At 47.4% G+C, this 14,629-nt stretch overlaps 1 protein-coding gene across 1 annotated transcript in view; it reads right to left on the reverse strand.

Annotated features, from left to right (window-relative positions):
- LOC101138463 (galectin-9-like) overlaps positions 1-14,629 on the reverse strand; it is a 93,313-nt gene that overhangs the window by 12,123 nt on the left and 66,561 nt on the right.

Below are 14,629 nucleotides of genomic sequence, written 5' to 3' on the forward strand. Positions count from 1 at the left end.
GGCCAAACAGAAAACACCCACCAGCCAAATTCAGCCTACTCGCCACTGCTTTCTGGTCTGTATTGTTGAGTTGTGTGACCACAAAGAACCCTGGGAAACCCATCCTAGCTCAGTGTACACACCTGGCATCGTGAAAGCCCCAGAAAATCTGGGATCTGATTCAGATAGACTCTGCTCCCCATGGATCTGAAGGGGGTGTCTTTTGTTGCCCCTCAGGTCAGGTCTGAACTCTGCCATTAAGTACTTTAGTGACCTCAAGCAAATCACAGCTTCTTTGTGTCTCTGACTTCTCTTTCTTGTCCCTGTCTACACCAGCGGTGTCAGGGAGGGAGAGTCAGCCTGATCCAGTTATGGACCAGCACGACCTAGGATTGGGAAGCCTGTTGTCCCTGAAACATGTCTGTGGAACATTTTTCCGCTTGCCTGTTTGTGGAGGCCTGTGATTCCCTCCAGAGCCTTTCATACTATCATGAGAGACAACGCTGAAAATACACACCCTCCTGGGAAGCATGCGGCCTCCACTTAAGTGTATTCACAGCACAGCATCTAGAATTGAAGGCAGAGCGTGATGGGCATGGGCTTGCAAGTACACACAAGGCTTAATTAAGGAAGCCAGGAGGGAGAAAGAGGAAGTACAGATCATGGGGGCAGGACAGGATAGGCTAATCTCCAAGGCAACAAGTTCCCCAAAAAAGTTCTGTGAAGTGTCAAAATGTCTTTTTATTTATTTATTTATTTATTTTTTTATTATACTTTTAGTTTTAGGGTACATGTGCACATTGTGCAGGTTAGTTACATATGTATACATGTGCCATGCTGGTGCGCTGCACCCACTAACTCGTCATTTAGCATTAGGTATATCTCCCAATGCTATCCCTCCCCCCTCCCCCCACCCCACAACAGTCCCCAGAGTGTGATATTCCCCTTCCTGTGTCCATGTGATCTCATTGTTCAATTCCCACCTATGAGTGAGAATATGCGGTGTTTGGTTTTTTGTTCTTGCGATAGTTTACTGAGAATGATGGTTTCCAATTTCATCCATGTCCCTACAAAGGACATGAACTCATCATTTTTTATGGCTGCATAGTATTCCATGGTGTATATGTGCCACATTTTCTTAATCCAGTCTATCATTGTTGGACATTTGGGTTGGTTCCAAGTCTTTGCTATTGTGAATAATGCCGCAATAAACATACGTGTGCATGTGTCTTTATAGCAGCATGATTTATAGTCCTTTGGGTATATACCCAGTAATGGGATGGCTGGGTCAAATGGTATTTCTAGTTCTAGATCCCTGAGGAATCGCCACACTGACTTCCACAATGGTTGAACTAGTTTACAGTCCCACCAACAGTGTAAAAGTGTTCCTATTTCTCCACATCCTCTCCAGCACCTGTTGTTTCCTGACTTTTTAATGATTGCCATTCTAACTGGTGTGAGATGATATCTCATAGTGGTTTTGATTTGCATTTCTCTGATGGCCAGTGATGATGAGCATTTTTTCATGTGTTTTTTGACTGCATAAATGTCTTCTTTTGAGAAGTGTCTGTTCATATCCTTCGCCCACTTTTTGATGGGGTTGTTTGTTTTTTTCTTGTAAATTTGTTTGAGTTCATTGTAGATTCTGGATATTAGCCCTTTGTCAGATGAGTAGGTTGCGAAAATTTTCTCCCATGTTGTAGGTTGCCTGTTCACTCTGATGGTAGTTTCTTTTGCTGTGCAGAATCTCTTTAGTTTAATTAGATCCCATTTGTCAATTTTGTCTTTTGTTGCCATTGCTTTTGGTGTTTTAGACATGAGGTCCTTGCCCACGCCTATGTCCTGAATGGTAATGCCTAGGTTTTCTTCTAGGGTTTTTATGGTTTTAGGTCTAATGTTTAAATCTTTAATCCATCTTGAATTGATTTTTGTATAAGGTGTAAGGAAGGGATCCAGTTTCAGCTTTCTACATATGGCTAGCCAGTTTTCCCAGCACCATTTATTAAATAGGGAATCCTTTCCCCATTGCTTGTTTTTCTCAGGTTTGTCAAAGATCAGATAGTTGTAGGTATGTGGCGTTATTTCTGAGGGCTCTGTTCTGTTCCATTGATTTATATCTCTGTTTTGGTACCAGTACCATGCTGTTTTTGTTACTGTAGCCTTGTAGTATAGTTTGAACTCAGGTAGTGTGATGCCTCCAGCTTTGTTCTTTTGGCTTAGGATTGACTTGGCAATGCGGGCTCTTTTTTGGTTCCATATGAACTTTAAAGTAGTTTTTTCCAATTCTGTGAAGAGAGTCATTGGTAGCTTGATGGGGATGGCATTGAATCTGTAAATGACCTTGGGCAGTATGGCCATTTTCACGATATTGATTCTTCCTACCCATGAGCATGGAATGTTCTTCCATTTGTTTGTATCCTCTTTTATTTCCTTGAGCAGTGGTTTGTAGTTCTACTTGAAGAGGTCCTTCACATCCCTTGTAAGTTGGATTCCTAGGTATTTTATTCTCTTTGAAGCAATTGTGAATGGGAGTTCACTCATGATTTGGCTCTCTGTCTGTTGTTGGTGTATAAGAATGCTTGTGATTTTTGTACATTGATTTTGTATCCTGAGACTTTGCTGAAGTTGCTTATCAGCTTAAGGAGATTTTGGGCTGAGACAATGGGGTTTTCTAGATAAACAATCATGTCATCTGCAAACAGGGCCAATTTGACTTCCTCTTTTCCTAATTGAATACCCTTTATTTCCTTCTCCTGCCTGATTGCCCTGGCCAGAACTTCCAACACTATGTTGAATAGGAGCGGTGAGAGAGGGCATCCCTGTCTTGTGCCAGTTTTCAAAGGGAATGCTTCCAGTTTTTGCCCATTCAGTATGATATTGGCTGTGGGTTTGTCATAGATAGCTCTTATTATTTTGAAATACGTCCCATCAATACCTAATTTATTGAGAGTTTTTAGCATGAAGGGTTGTTGAATTTTGTCAAAGGCTTTTTCTGCATCTATTGAGATAATCATGTGGTTTTTGTCTTTGGCTCTGTTTATATGCTGGATTACATTTATTGATTTGCGTATATTGAACCAGCCTTGCATCCCAGGGATGAAGCCCACTTGATCATGGTGGATAAGCTTTTTGATGTGCTGCTGGATTCGGTTTGCCAGTATTTTATTGAGGATTTTTGCATCAATGTTCATCAAGGATATTGGTCTAAAATTCTCTTTTTTGGTTGTGTCTCTGCCCGGCTTTGGTATCAGAATGATGCTGGCCTCATAAAATGAGTTAGGGAGGATTCCCTCTTTTTCTATTGATTGGAATAGTTTCAGAAGCAATGGTACCAGTTCCTCCTTGTACCTCTGGTAGAATTCGGCTGTGAATCCATCTGGTCCTGGACTCTTTTTGGTTGGTAAACTATTGATTATTGCCACAATTTCAGCTCCTGTTATTGGTCTATTCAGAGATTCAACTTCTTCCTGGTTTAGTCTTGGGAGAGTGTATGTGTCGAGGAATGTATCCATTTCTTCTAGATTTTCTAGTTTATTTGCGTAGAGGTGTTTGTAGTATTCTCTGATGGTAGTTTGTATTTCTGTGGGATCGGTGGTGATATCCCCTTTATCATTTTTTATTGTGTCTATCTGATTCTTCTCTCTTTTTTTCTTTATTAGTCTTGCTAGCGGTCTATCAATTTTGTTGATCCTTTCAAAAAACCAGCTCCTGGATTCATTGATTTTTTGAAGGGTTTTTTGTGTCTCTATTTCCTTCAGTTCTGCTCTGATTTTAGTTATTTCTTGCCTTCTGCTAGCTTTTGAATGTGTTTGCTCTTGCTTTTCTAGTTCTTTTAATTGTGATGTTAGGGTGTCAATTTTGGATCTTTCCTGCTTTCTCTTGTGGGCATTTAGTGCTATAAATTTCCCTCTACACACTGCTTTGAATGCATCCCAGAGATTCTGGTATGTTGTGTCTTTGTTCTCGTTGGTTTCAAAGAACATCTTTATTTCTGCCTTCATTTCGTTATGTACCCAGTAGTCATTCAGGAGCAGGTTGTTCAGTTTCCATGTAGTGGAGCGGCTTTGAGTGAGATTCTTAATCCTGAGTTCTAGTTTGATTGCACTGTGGTCTGAGAGATAGTTTGTTATAATTTCTGTTCTTTTACATTTGCTGAGGAGAGCTTTACTTCCAACTATGTGGTCAATTTTGGAATAGGTGTGGTGTGGTGCTGAAAAAAATGTATATTCTGTTGATTTGGGGTGGAGAGTTCTGTAGATGTCTATTAGGTCCGCTTGGTGCAGAGCTGAGTTCAATTCCTGGGTATCCTTGTTGACTTTCTGTCTCGTTGATCTGTCTAATGTTGAGAGTGGGGTGTTAAAGTCTCCCATTATTAATGTGTGGGAGTCTAAGTCTCTTTGTAGGTCACTCAGGACTTGCTTTATGAATCTGGGTGCTCCTGTATTGGGTGCATATATATTTAGGATAGTTAGCTCCTCTTGTTGAATTGATCCCTTTACCATTATGTAATGGCCTTCTTTGTCTCTTTTGATCTTTGTTGGTTTAAAGTCTGTTTTATCAGAGACTAGGATTGCAACCCCTGCCTTTTTTTTGTTTTCCATTTGCTTGGTAGATCTTCCTCCATCCTTTTATTTTGAGCCTATGTGTGTCTCTGCACGTGAGATGGGTTTCCTGAATACAGCACACTGATGGGTCTTGACTCTTTATCCAACTTGCCAGTCTGTGTCTTTTAACTGGAGAATTTAGTCCATTTACATTTAAAGTCAATATTGTTATGTGTGAATTTGATCCTGTCATTATGATGTTAGCTGGTGATTTTGCTCATTAGTTGATGCAGTTTCTTCCTAGTCTCGATGGTCTTTACATTTTGGCATGATTTTGCAGTGGCTGGTACCGGTTGTTCCTTTCCATGTTTAGCGCTTCCTTCAGGAGCTCTTTTAGGGCAGGCCTGGTGGTGACAAAATCTCTCAGCATTTGCTTGTCTGTAAAGTATTTTATTCCTCCTTCACTTATGAAGCTTAGCTTGGCTGGATATGAAATTCTGGGTTGAAAATTCTTTTCTTTAAGAATGTTGAATATTGGCCCCCACTCTCTTCTGGCTTGTAGAGTTTCTGCCGAGAAATCCGCTGTTAGTCTGATGGGCTTCCCTTTGAGGGTAACCCGACCTTTCTCTCTGGCTGCCCTTAACATTTTTTCCTTCATTTCAACTTTGGTGAATCTGACAATTATGTGTCTTGGAGTTGCTCTTCTCGAGGAGTATCTTTGTGGCGTTCTCTGTATTTCCTGAATCTGAATGTTGGCCTGCCTTGCTAGATTGGGGAAGTTCTCCTGGATAATATTCTGCAGAGTGTTTTCCAACTTGGTTCCATTCTCCGCATCACTTTCAGGTACACCAATCAGACGTAGATTTGGTCTTTTCACATAGTCCCATATTTCTTGGAGGCTTTGCTCATTTCTTTTTATTCTTTTTTCTCTGGACTTCCCTTCTCGCTTCATTTCATTCATTTCATCTTCCATTGCTGATACCCTTTCTTCCAGTTGATCGCATCGGCTCCTGAGGCTTCTGCATTCTTCACGTAGTTCTCGAGCCTTGGTTTTCAGCTCCATCAGCTCCTTTAAGCACTTCTCTGTATTGGTTATTCTAGTTATACATTTGTCTAAATTTTTTTCAAAGTTTTCAACTTCTTTGCCTTTGGTTTGAATGTCCTCCCGTAGCTCAGAGTAATTTGATCGTCTGAAGCCTTCTTCTCTCAGCTCGTCAAAATCATTCTCCATCCAGCTTTGTTCCGTTGCTGGTGAGGAACTGTGTTCCTTTGGAGGAGGAGAGGTGCTCTGCGTTTTAGAGTTTCCAGTTTTTCTGTTCTGTTTTTTCCCCATCTTTGTGGTTTTATCTACTTTTGGTCTTTGATGATGGTGATGTACAGATGGGTTTTCGGTGTGGATGTCCTTTCTGTTTGTTAGTTTTCCTTCTAACAGACAGGACCCTCAGCTGCAGGTCTGTTGGAATACCCTGCCGTGTGAGGTGTCAGTGTGCCCCTGCTGGGAGGTGCCTCCCAGTTAGGCTGCTCGGGGGTCGGGGGTCAGGGACCCACTTGAGGAGGCAGTCTGCCCGTTCTCAGATCTCCAGCTGCGTGCTGGGAGAACCACTGCTCTCTTCAAAGCTGTCAGACAGGGACATTTAAGTCTGCAGAGGTTACTGCTGTCTTTTTGTTTGTCTGTGCCCTGCCCCCAGAGGTGGAGCCTACAGAGGTAGGCAAGCCTCCTTGAGCTGTGGTGGGCTCCACCCAGTTCGAGCTTCCCGGCTGCTTTGTTTACCTAAGCAAGCCTGGGCAATGGCGGGCGCCCCTCCCCCAGCCTCGCTGCCGCCTTGCAGTTTGATCTCAGACTGCTGTGCTAGCAATCAGCGAGATTCCGTGGGCGTAGGACCCTCCGAGTCAGGTGTGGGATATAGTCTCGTGGTGCGCCGTTTTTTAAGCCGGTCTGAAAAGCGCGATATTCGGGTGGGAGTGACCCAATTTTCCAGGTGCGTCCGTCACCCCTTTCTTTGACTCGGAAAGGGAACTCCCTGACCCCTTGCACTTCCCAGGTGAGGCAATGCCTCGCCCTGCTTCGGCTCGCGCACGGTGCGCGCACCCACTGGCCTGCGCCCACTGTCTGGCACTCCCTAGTGAGATGAACCCGGTACCTCAGATGGAAATGCAGAAATCACCCGTCTTCTGCATCGCTCACGCTGGGAGCTGTAGACCGGAGCTGTTCCTATTCGGCCATCTTGGCTCCTCCCCCCCGTGTCAAAATGTCTTAAATGGCACCCTCAAATTCTGAAAAACAAGATTATTTTATTTTAGTTTGAGATTGGTTCTCACTCTGTTGCCCAGGCTGCAGTGCAGTGAGGGGTGTGATCCTGGTTCATTGCAGCCACCACCTCCTGGGCTCAAGTGATCCTCCCACGTCAGCCTCCCGAATAGCTGGGACCAAATAGGTACATGCCACCATGCCCCACTAATTTTTAAGTTTTTTGAAAAGACAGGTTCTTGATATGTTGCCAGAGCTGGTCATGAACACCTGGGCTGAAGTGATCCTTCTGTCTCAGCCTCCCAAAGGGCTAGGATTTCAGGTATGAACCACCACGCCTGGCCTGAAAAATGAGATTTTAAATAGAAAGTTATCCTACAAACAAGGTTATAGGATTATATAGGTTGCAGCATTATAATACAAAAGATTATAAAGCAAAGCATTGGAAAGAGCTTAAAAGTCTTCCAACAGGAAAAAAGTGAAATAAATTAGGGTATTTCCATATAATAGGTTCTGTGTAGCCTTAAAAAGAAAAGAAAAAGAGGAAGATGGAACTGAGCACTGATATGGAATGATGCCACTTGTATAAAAAGTGGGTGGGGGGAGGCTGTGGACTTGCATTTATTTATTTATAGATAAAATATCTCTGGAAGGATTTTCAAGAAACTTATAACACTGGTTATCAGTGGGCCACCCCCGAGAAACATCCACATTCAAATCCTCAGAAACTGTGAATATGTTGTAGAAGGGACTTTGTAGATGTGATTAAATTAATAATTTTGGCATGGGGAGATTGTCCTGGATTATACAGGTGGTCCCAATGTGATCACAAGGATCCCATAAAAGGGAGGCGGGAGAATGAGTCCTGCAGATGTGACAACAGAAGCAAGAAGAAGCTGGTTTTGGTTTTTTGTTTGTTTTGTGTTTTTTTTTTTTTTTTTTGAGACAGGATCTCACTCTGTCACCCAAGCTGGAGTGCAGTGGTGTGATCTCAGCTCTCTGCAGCCTCCACTTCCCCAGGCTCACGTGATTCCCCCCACCTCAGCCTCCCAAGTAGCTGGGACTACAGGCATGCACCACTATGCTCGTCTAATTTTTTTCTATTTTTTTGTAGAGACACGGTCTCACTTTGTTGCCCAGACTGGTCTCCAACTTCTGGACTAAAGAGATCCTCCTGTCTTGGCTTCCCAAAGTGCTCGGATTACAGGCATGAGCCAATGTGCCTGGACAAAGCTGACAGTTTTAAAGATGGCAGGAGGGCCCATAAGCCAAGGCGTGCATGTAGCTTCTAGAAGCTGCAAAAGGAAAGGAAACAGATTCTCCCCTGGAGCCTCCAGAAGGAAACAACCTTGCTGACACATTGACCTTTTAACATCTGACCTCCAGAATCATTAAGAGTATAAATTTGTTGTTGTAAGATTGGCCAGCCAAGGCTGCTGTGAAATTCAGATCTGTGTGTCCAGGAAACCCAGGAAAACAACTGGACTCACTTTTGCTCCGTAGGGTGCAGGAAGATGGATTTTTACACTGGATTTATGGCCCCATGGGCTCCCCTCCCAGCTCCGTACACTAGCAATTCAGACATTGGCCAAGTTGCTTGACCTGCGTGTGCCCCACTTCCCTCCTCTGAACGGCAGGACAGTAACACTACATGACAGAGTTCTGGAGAGGACTGGGTGCGATGCCGTGTGCTGAGTCCCTGGCTCGTGTCGGCCTTGGCAGTGCAGCTCTTTGCATGGAATGAATCAATCCCTCTGCTGAGTCAGAACTTGCTCTCTGTTCTTGGTTGTGCCCAGAGACTGGGAACTTTCCCTCTTCTTCCTATTTGGAAGTCTAGAAAGCAGAGCTGAGCCCTGTGGACCAGAATGTGGGCAGCCTTGTTCTGGACTCAGCATCACCAGAGGACACCCAGGCTTGCCCCGACAGTGGGGAGCTCAGCCTGGCTGGCCAAGACTGCTTGCCAGCCAGAGCCAGTACGTGGCTCTTAGCCAAAGTGCCCCACTGCCTCAGAGGCTCCACGGTCCTGCTGGCCACCTTCCATGACACTTTGATTTTAGCCTTCTGACCTCCAACACTGTAAGAACAAATGTGTTGTTTTAAGGTTGGCCAGCTAAGGCTGCTGTGGCATCTGGATCCATGTGTATCCATAAGAGTGCACGACACTGCACTCCAGCCTGGGCAATAGAGCAACACTCTGGCTAAAAAAAATTAAAAAATTTAAAAAAATAAGAAAAACTGCTTGGTGAGTTGTAATAGAGTCAAATATCTACTTCTATTGGCTGGCTTTTCTACTTCTAAAAAATTACCCAAGAGAAAGGAAAACATATGTGCCTGTTTTTAGCAGCTTTACTCATCATTGTCCCAGGCTGGAAACAGTGCAAATGTTCACCAAAGGTGAAGGGAGAATGAATTGTAGTTTTCATACAACTGAGTGGCCCTCAGCAATAAAAAGGAGCTAGGCCACAGGAAACATCAATGGGCCTCGCAACTGAGCAGAAGAAGCCAGATCCAAACAGACACATGCTGTGAAAATTCCATTCAAGTCAAGTTGAACAACAGGCCAGAATGGCATTACCCTGGGGGGTCTCTGACTGGGACGGGCACGAAGGAGTCTTCGAGAGCCTGGAAATGTTCTGGATCTGGTTCTGGGTGGTGGTCACACAGGTATTTACATCCATTAACAACAGGCTGAGGCTGGGTGCAGCAGCTGACACCTGTAATTCAGCACTTTGGGAGACTGAGGCAGGAGAATTGCTTGAGCCCAGGAGTTCGAGACCAGCCTGGGCAGCATAATGAGACATTGTCTCTACTAAAAATCAAAAAATTTAGTGGGGCATGGTGGTGCATGCCTGTAGTCTCAGCTACAGGGAGACTGAGGCAGGAAGATTGCTTCAGCCTGGGAGGTTGAGGCCATAGTGAGCTATGATTGTACCAGTGCACTCCAGGTTGGGTGACAGAGCAAGACCCTGCCTCAAAACAAAACAAAACTCAACAGAAAACCAGGATTTTTACATTTTACTCTACCTAGACAATAGCTCCATAAAATACTGCTAAAAGAAAAAAATCTCCCAGGGCCCAAGGAGACACAGGCACAGCTCAGAGTTCTAGCAAATCAACACGTTAGCATCACCTTGAGCCTTGGAGGTGAGTCACAGGTAAGCAGCCCACTAGTGAGTCCAGCCCATAAAGGAGAGCCCTCTGCTCCACACCCTGCCTGGATGGGCCCCAGTCATACCCACTGGCCATCAAAAGTTCAATGGCTAAACAATATGTACAAAATACATAAAATAGGCTGGGTGCAGTGGCTCACACCTGTAATCCCATTACTTTGGGAGACCGAGGCATGTGGATCAGCTGAGGTCAGGAGTTCAAGACCAGCCTGGCCCATCTCTACTAAAAATACAAAAATTAGCTAGGCGCAGTGGCACGCGCCTGTAATTCCAGCTACTCGGGAGGCTGAGGCAGGAGAATCACTTGACCGGGAGGCGGACGTTGCAGTGAGCCGAGATCGCGCCATCACACTCCAGCATGGGTGACAGAGCGAGACTCTGTCTCAAGCTCTGATCCATGCTTTAACGTGGATGAAACCTTGAAAACATTATGCTAAGTGAAATAAAGACAGCCACAAAAGGACGAATGTTGTATGATCCCACTTACATGAGGTATCTAGAATGGGCAAATTCTTAGGGACAAAGTAAAATAAAGGTTAGTAGCAGCTAGGGAGAGGGGAAGTGAAGAGTTACTGTTTAATGGCTATAGTTTGTTTTTGTGTGGGGCGAAGAAAAGATTTTCAAATAAATAGTGGTGGTGAGTACACAACATTGTCAATGTACTTGGTGCCACTGAATTGTACACTTCAAAATGGTTATAAAGATAAATTTTATGTTAATGTATATTTTATATCACAACTTTTTTTTTTTTGAGACAGTCTTGCTATGTTGCCCAGCCTGGAGTGCAGCGGCACAGTCTTGACTCACTGCAACATCTGCCTCCAGGGTTCGAGCAATTCTGGTGCCTCAGCCTCCTGAGTAGCTGGGATTACAGGCACCTGCCACCAGGCCTGGCTAAGTTTTGTATTTTTCTTAGTAGAGACAGGGTTTCACCATGTTGGCTAGGCTGGTTTCAACCTCCTGAACTCAGGTGATCCGGCTGCCTCAGCCTGCCAAAGTGCATGAGCCACTGTGCCAGACCTTATCACAATTTTGTTTTTTTTTTAGAGATGGAGTCTCGCTCTGTCTCCCAGCAGGCTGGGGTGCAGTGGCACGATCCTGGTTTACTGCAACCTCCGCCTCCCAGATTCAAGCCATTCTTTTACCTCAGCCTCCTGATCAGCTGGAACTACATGTGCATGCCCCCACACCTTGCTAATTTTTTTGTATTTTAATAGAGAAGGGGTTTCACCATGTTGCACAGGCTGGTCTCGAACTCCTTAGCTCAGGCAATCCGCCCGCCTCGGCCTCCCATAGTGCTAGGATTACAAGCATGAGCCACCGCACCCAGCCTATCACAACTTTTTAAAAGTGAAAAGTTATGGCCCTCTCCCTCTCCCTCTCCCCACGGTCTCCCTCTCCCACTCTTTCCACGGTCTCCCTCTGATGCCGAACTGAAGCTGGACGGTACTGCTGCCATCTCAGCTCACTACAACCTACCTGCCTGATTCTCCTGCCTCAGCCTGCCGAGTGCCTGCGATTGCAGGCGCGCGCCTCCACGCCTGACTGGTTTTCGTATTTTTTTGGTGGAGACAGGGTTTCGCTGTGTTGGCCGGGCTGGTCTCCAGCTCCTAACCACGAGTGATTGGCCAGCCTCGGCCTCCTGAGGTGCCGGGATTGCAGACGGAGTCTCGTTCACTCGGTGCTCCATGGTGCCCAGGCTGGAGTGCAGTGGCGTGATCTCGGCCCGCTACAACCACCTCCCAGCCGCCTGCCTTGGCCTCCCAAAGTGCCGAGATTGCAGCCTCTGCCCGGCTGCCGCCCCGTCTGGGAAGTGAGGAGCGTCTCCGCCTGGCCGCCCATCGTCCGGGATGTGAGGAGCCCCTCTGCCTGGCTGCCCAGTCTGGAAAGTGAGGAGCGTCTCTGCCCGGCCGCCCATCGTCTGAGATGTGGGGAGCACCTCTGCCCTGCCGCCCCGTCCGGGATGTGAGGAGCGTCTCTGCCCGGCCGCCCCGTCTGAGAAGTGAGGAGACCCTCTGCCTGGCAACCACCCCATCTGAGAAGTGAGGAGCCCCTCCGCCCGGCAGCTGCCCCGCCCGAGAAGTGAGGAGCCCCTCCGCCCAGCAGCCACCCCGTCTGGGAAGTGATGAGCGTCTCCACCCGGCAGCCACCTTGTCCGGGAGGGAGGTGGGGGGGTCAGCCCCCCGCCTGGCCAGCCGCCCCGTCCGGGAGGGAGGTGGGGGGGCCAGCCCCCCGCCCGGCCAGCTGCCCCATCCGGAAGGGAGGTGGGGGGGTGTCAGCCCCCCGCCCGGCCAGCCGCCCCGTCCGGGAGGGAGGTGGGGGGGTTAGCCCCCCGCCTGGCCAGCTGCCCCGTCCGGGAGGTGAGGGGCACCTCTGCCCAGCTGCCCCTACTGGGAAGTGAGGAGCCCCCCCGCCCGGCCAGCCGCCGCGTCCGGGAGGGAGATGGGGGGGTCAGCCCCCCGCCCGGCCAGCCAACCCGTCCGGGAGGGAGGTGGGGGGTTAGCCCCCCGCCTGGCCAGCCGCCCCATCCGGGAGGTGAGGGGCGCCTCTGCCCAGCCACCCCTACTGGGAAGTGAGGAGCCCCCCCGCCCGGCCAGCCGCCGCGTCCGGGAGGGAGGTGGGGGGGTCAGCCCCCCGCCCGGCCAGCCGCCCCGTCCGGGAGGGAGGTGGGGGGTTAGCCCCCCGCCTGGCCAGCCGCCCCGTCCGGGAGGTGAGGGGCGCCTCTGCCCGGCCGCCCCTACTGGGAAGTGAGAAGCCCCTCTGCCCGGCCAGCCGCCCTGTCCGGGAGGGAGGTGGGGGGGTCAGCCCCCTGCCCGGCCAGCCGCCCCGTCCGGGAGGGAGGTGGGGGGGTCAGCCCCCTGCCCGGCCAGCCGCCCCGTCCGGGAGGGAGGTGGGGGGGTCAGCCCCCCGCCCGGCCAGCCGCCCCGCCCGGCCAGCCGCCCCATCCGGGAGGTGAGGGGCGCCTCTGCCCGGCTGCCCCTACTGGGAAGTGAGGAGCCCCTCTGCCCGGCCACCACCCCGTCTGGGAGGTGTACCCAACAGCTCATTGAAAACGGGCCATGATGACAATGGCGGTTTTGTGGAATGGAAAGGGGGGAAAGGTGGGGAAAAGATTGAGAAATCGGATGGTTGCCGTGTCTGTGTAGAAAGAGGTAGACATGGGAGACTTTTCATTTTGTTCTGTACTAAGAAAAAATTCTTCTGCCTTGGGATCCTGTTGATCTGTGACCCTACCCCCAACCCTGTGCTCTCTGAAACATGTGCTGTATCCACTCAGGGTTGAATGGATTAAGGGCGGTGCAAGATGTGCTTTGTTAAACAGATGCTTGAAGGCAGCATGCTCGTTAAGAGCCATCACCACTCCCTAATCTCAAGTACCCAGGGACACAAACACTGCGGAAGGCCGCAGGGTCCTCTGCCTAGGAAAACCAGAGAACTTTGTTCACTTGTTTATCTGCTGACCTTCCCTCCACTATTGTCCTGTAACCCTGCCAAATCTCCCTCTGCGAGAAACACCCAAGAATGATCAATAAAAAATAAAAAATAAAAAAAGAAAAGTTATGTACATATAAATATTCCTCACATTTGTATCTATGTTATTAAAAACCACAAACCAGCTGAAGTATAAATGGGGGAACAGCTTAACACACATCAGTAAGACTGAAACTTGTTTATGCTAAGACAGAAAATACAAAATAATGATTGCTAGGAGAATAACTATTAAATACATGTCAATTGGCCCAGTGTGGTGGCTCCTGCCCTGTAATGCCAGCAATTTGGGAGGCCAAGGCAGGTGGATCACATGAGATCAAGTGTTCGAGACCAGCCTGGCCAACATGGTGAAACCCTGTCTCTACTAAAAATACAAAAATTAGCTGGGCATGGTATTGGGTGCCTGTAGTCCTAGCTACTGGGGAGGCTGAGGCAGGAGAATTGCTTGAACTCGGGAGGTGGAGGTTGCAGTGAGGCGAGATGGTGCCACTGCACTCCAGCCTGGGCAACAGAGAGACACTCCATCTCAAAAAAAAAAAAAAATCTATTGCAGATCAACAAACTAATTTTGTGCCAACTGCTTTAATGAAGATAAAATAAATGAAATAAACTACTAAATTAAGTGTGAAGGAGCAGAAAATCTATTAATTTGGTAATTTTATTAAAAATGATGATAGCTAATATTCATGGAGAGCTTGTTATAAGCCACATCGTATCCTAAATGTGTTGCTTGTTTTAACTTCATCCTCCCAACACTTCTATGAGATTGATTCTAAAATTCTCTTCACTTAGAAAAAACTGGGGCCTAGAGAGGAGATTTCTCTATAACAAGTGATGCTGTTTGGTAGCATTTTGCCCCCAGTAGAGCTTCTTTCAGAATTGGGGTCAATCTTCTCAAACCCCTTTGCTGCTTTATCAACTAAGTTTCTACACACTTCTGAATCCTTTGTTGTCATTTCAACAATATTTACAGCATCTTCACCAGTAGAATCCATCTCAAGAAACCACTTTCTTTGCTTATCTATTAAACTCAACTCCTCACCTGTTCACATTTTATCATGAGATTACTGCAATTTGGTCACATCTTCAGGCTCCACTTCTAATTCTAGTTCTCTTGCGAGTTCTGCCACATCTGCTGTTACTTTCTCCATTGAAGGCTTGAACCCCTCAAAGTCATCCTGGGTGGTTGGAATCAA

This window comes from Gorilla gorilla, chromosome 4 (genome assembly GCF_029281585.2).
Source record: "Gorilla gorilla gorilla isolate KB3781 chromosome 4, NHGRI_mGorGor1-v2.1_pri, whole genome shotgun sequence".
In the NCBI taxonomy this organism is placed as follows: Eukaryota; Metazoa; Chordata; class Mammalia; order Primates; family Hominidae; genus Gorilla; species Gorilla gorilla.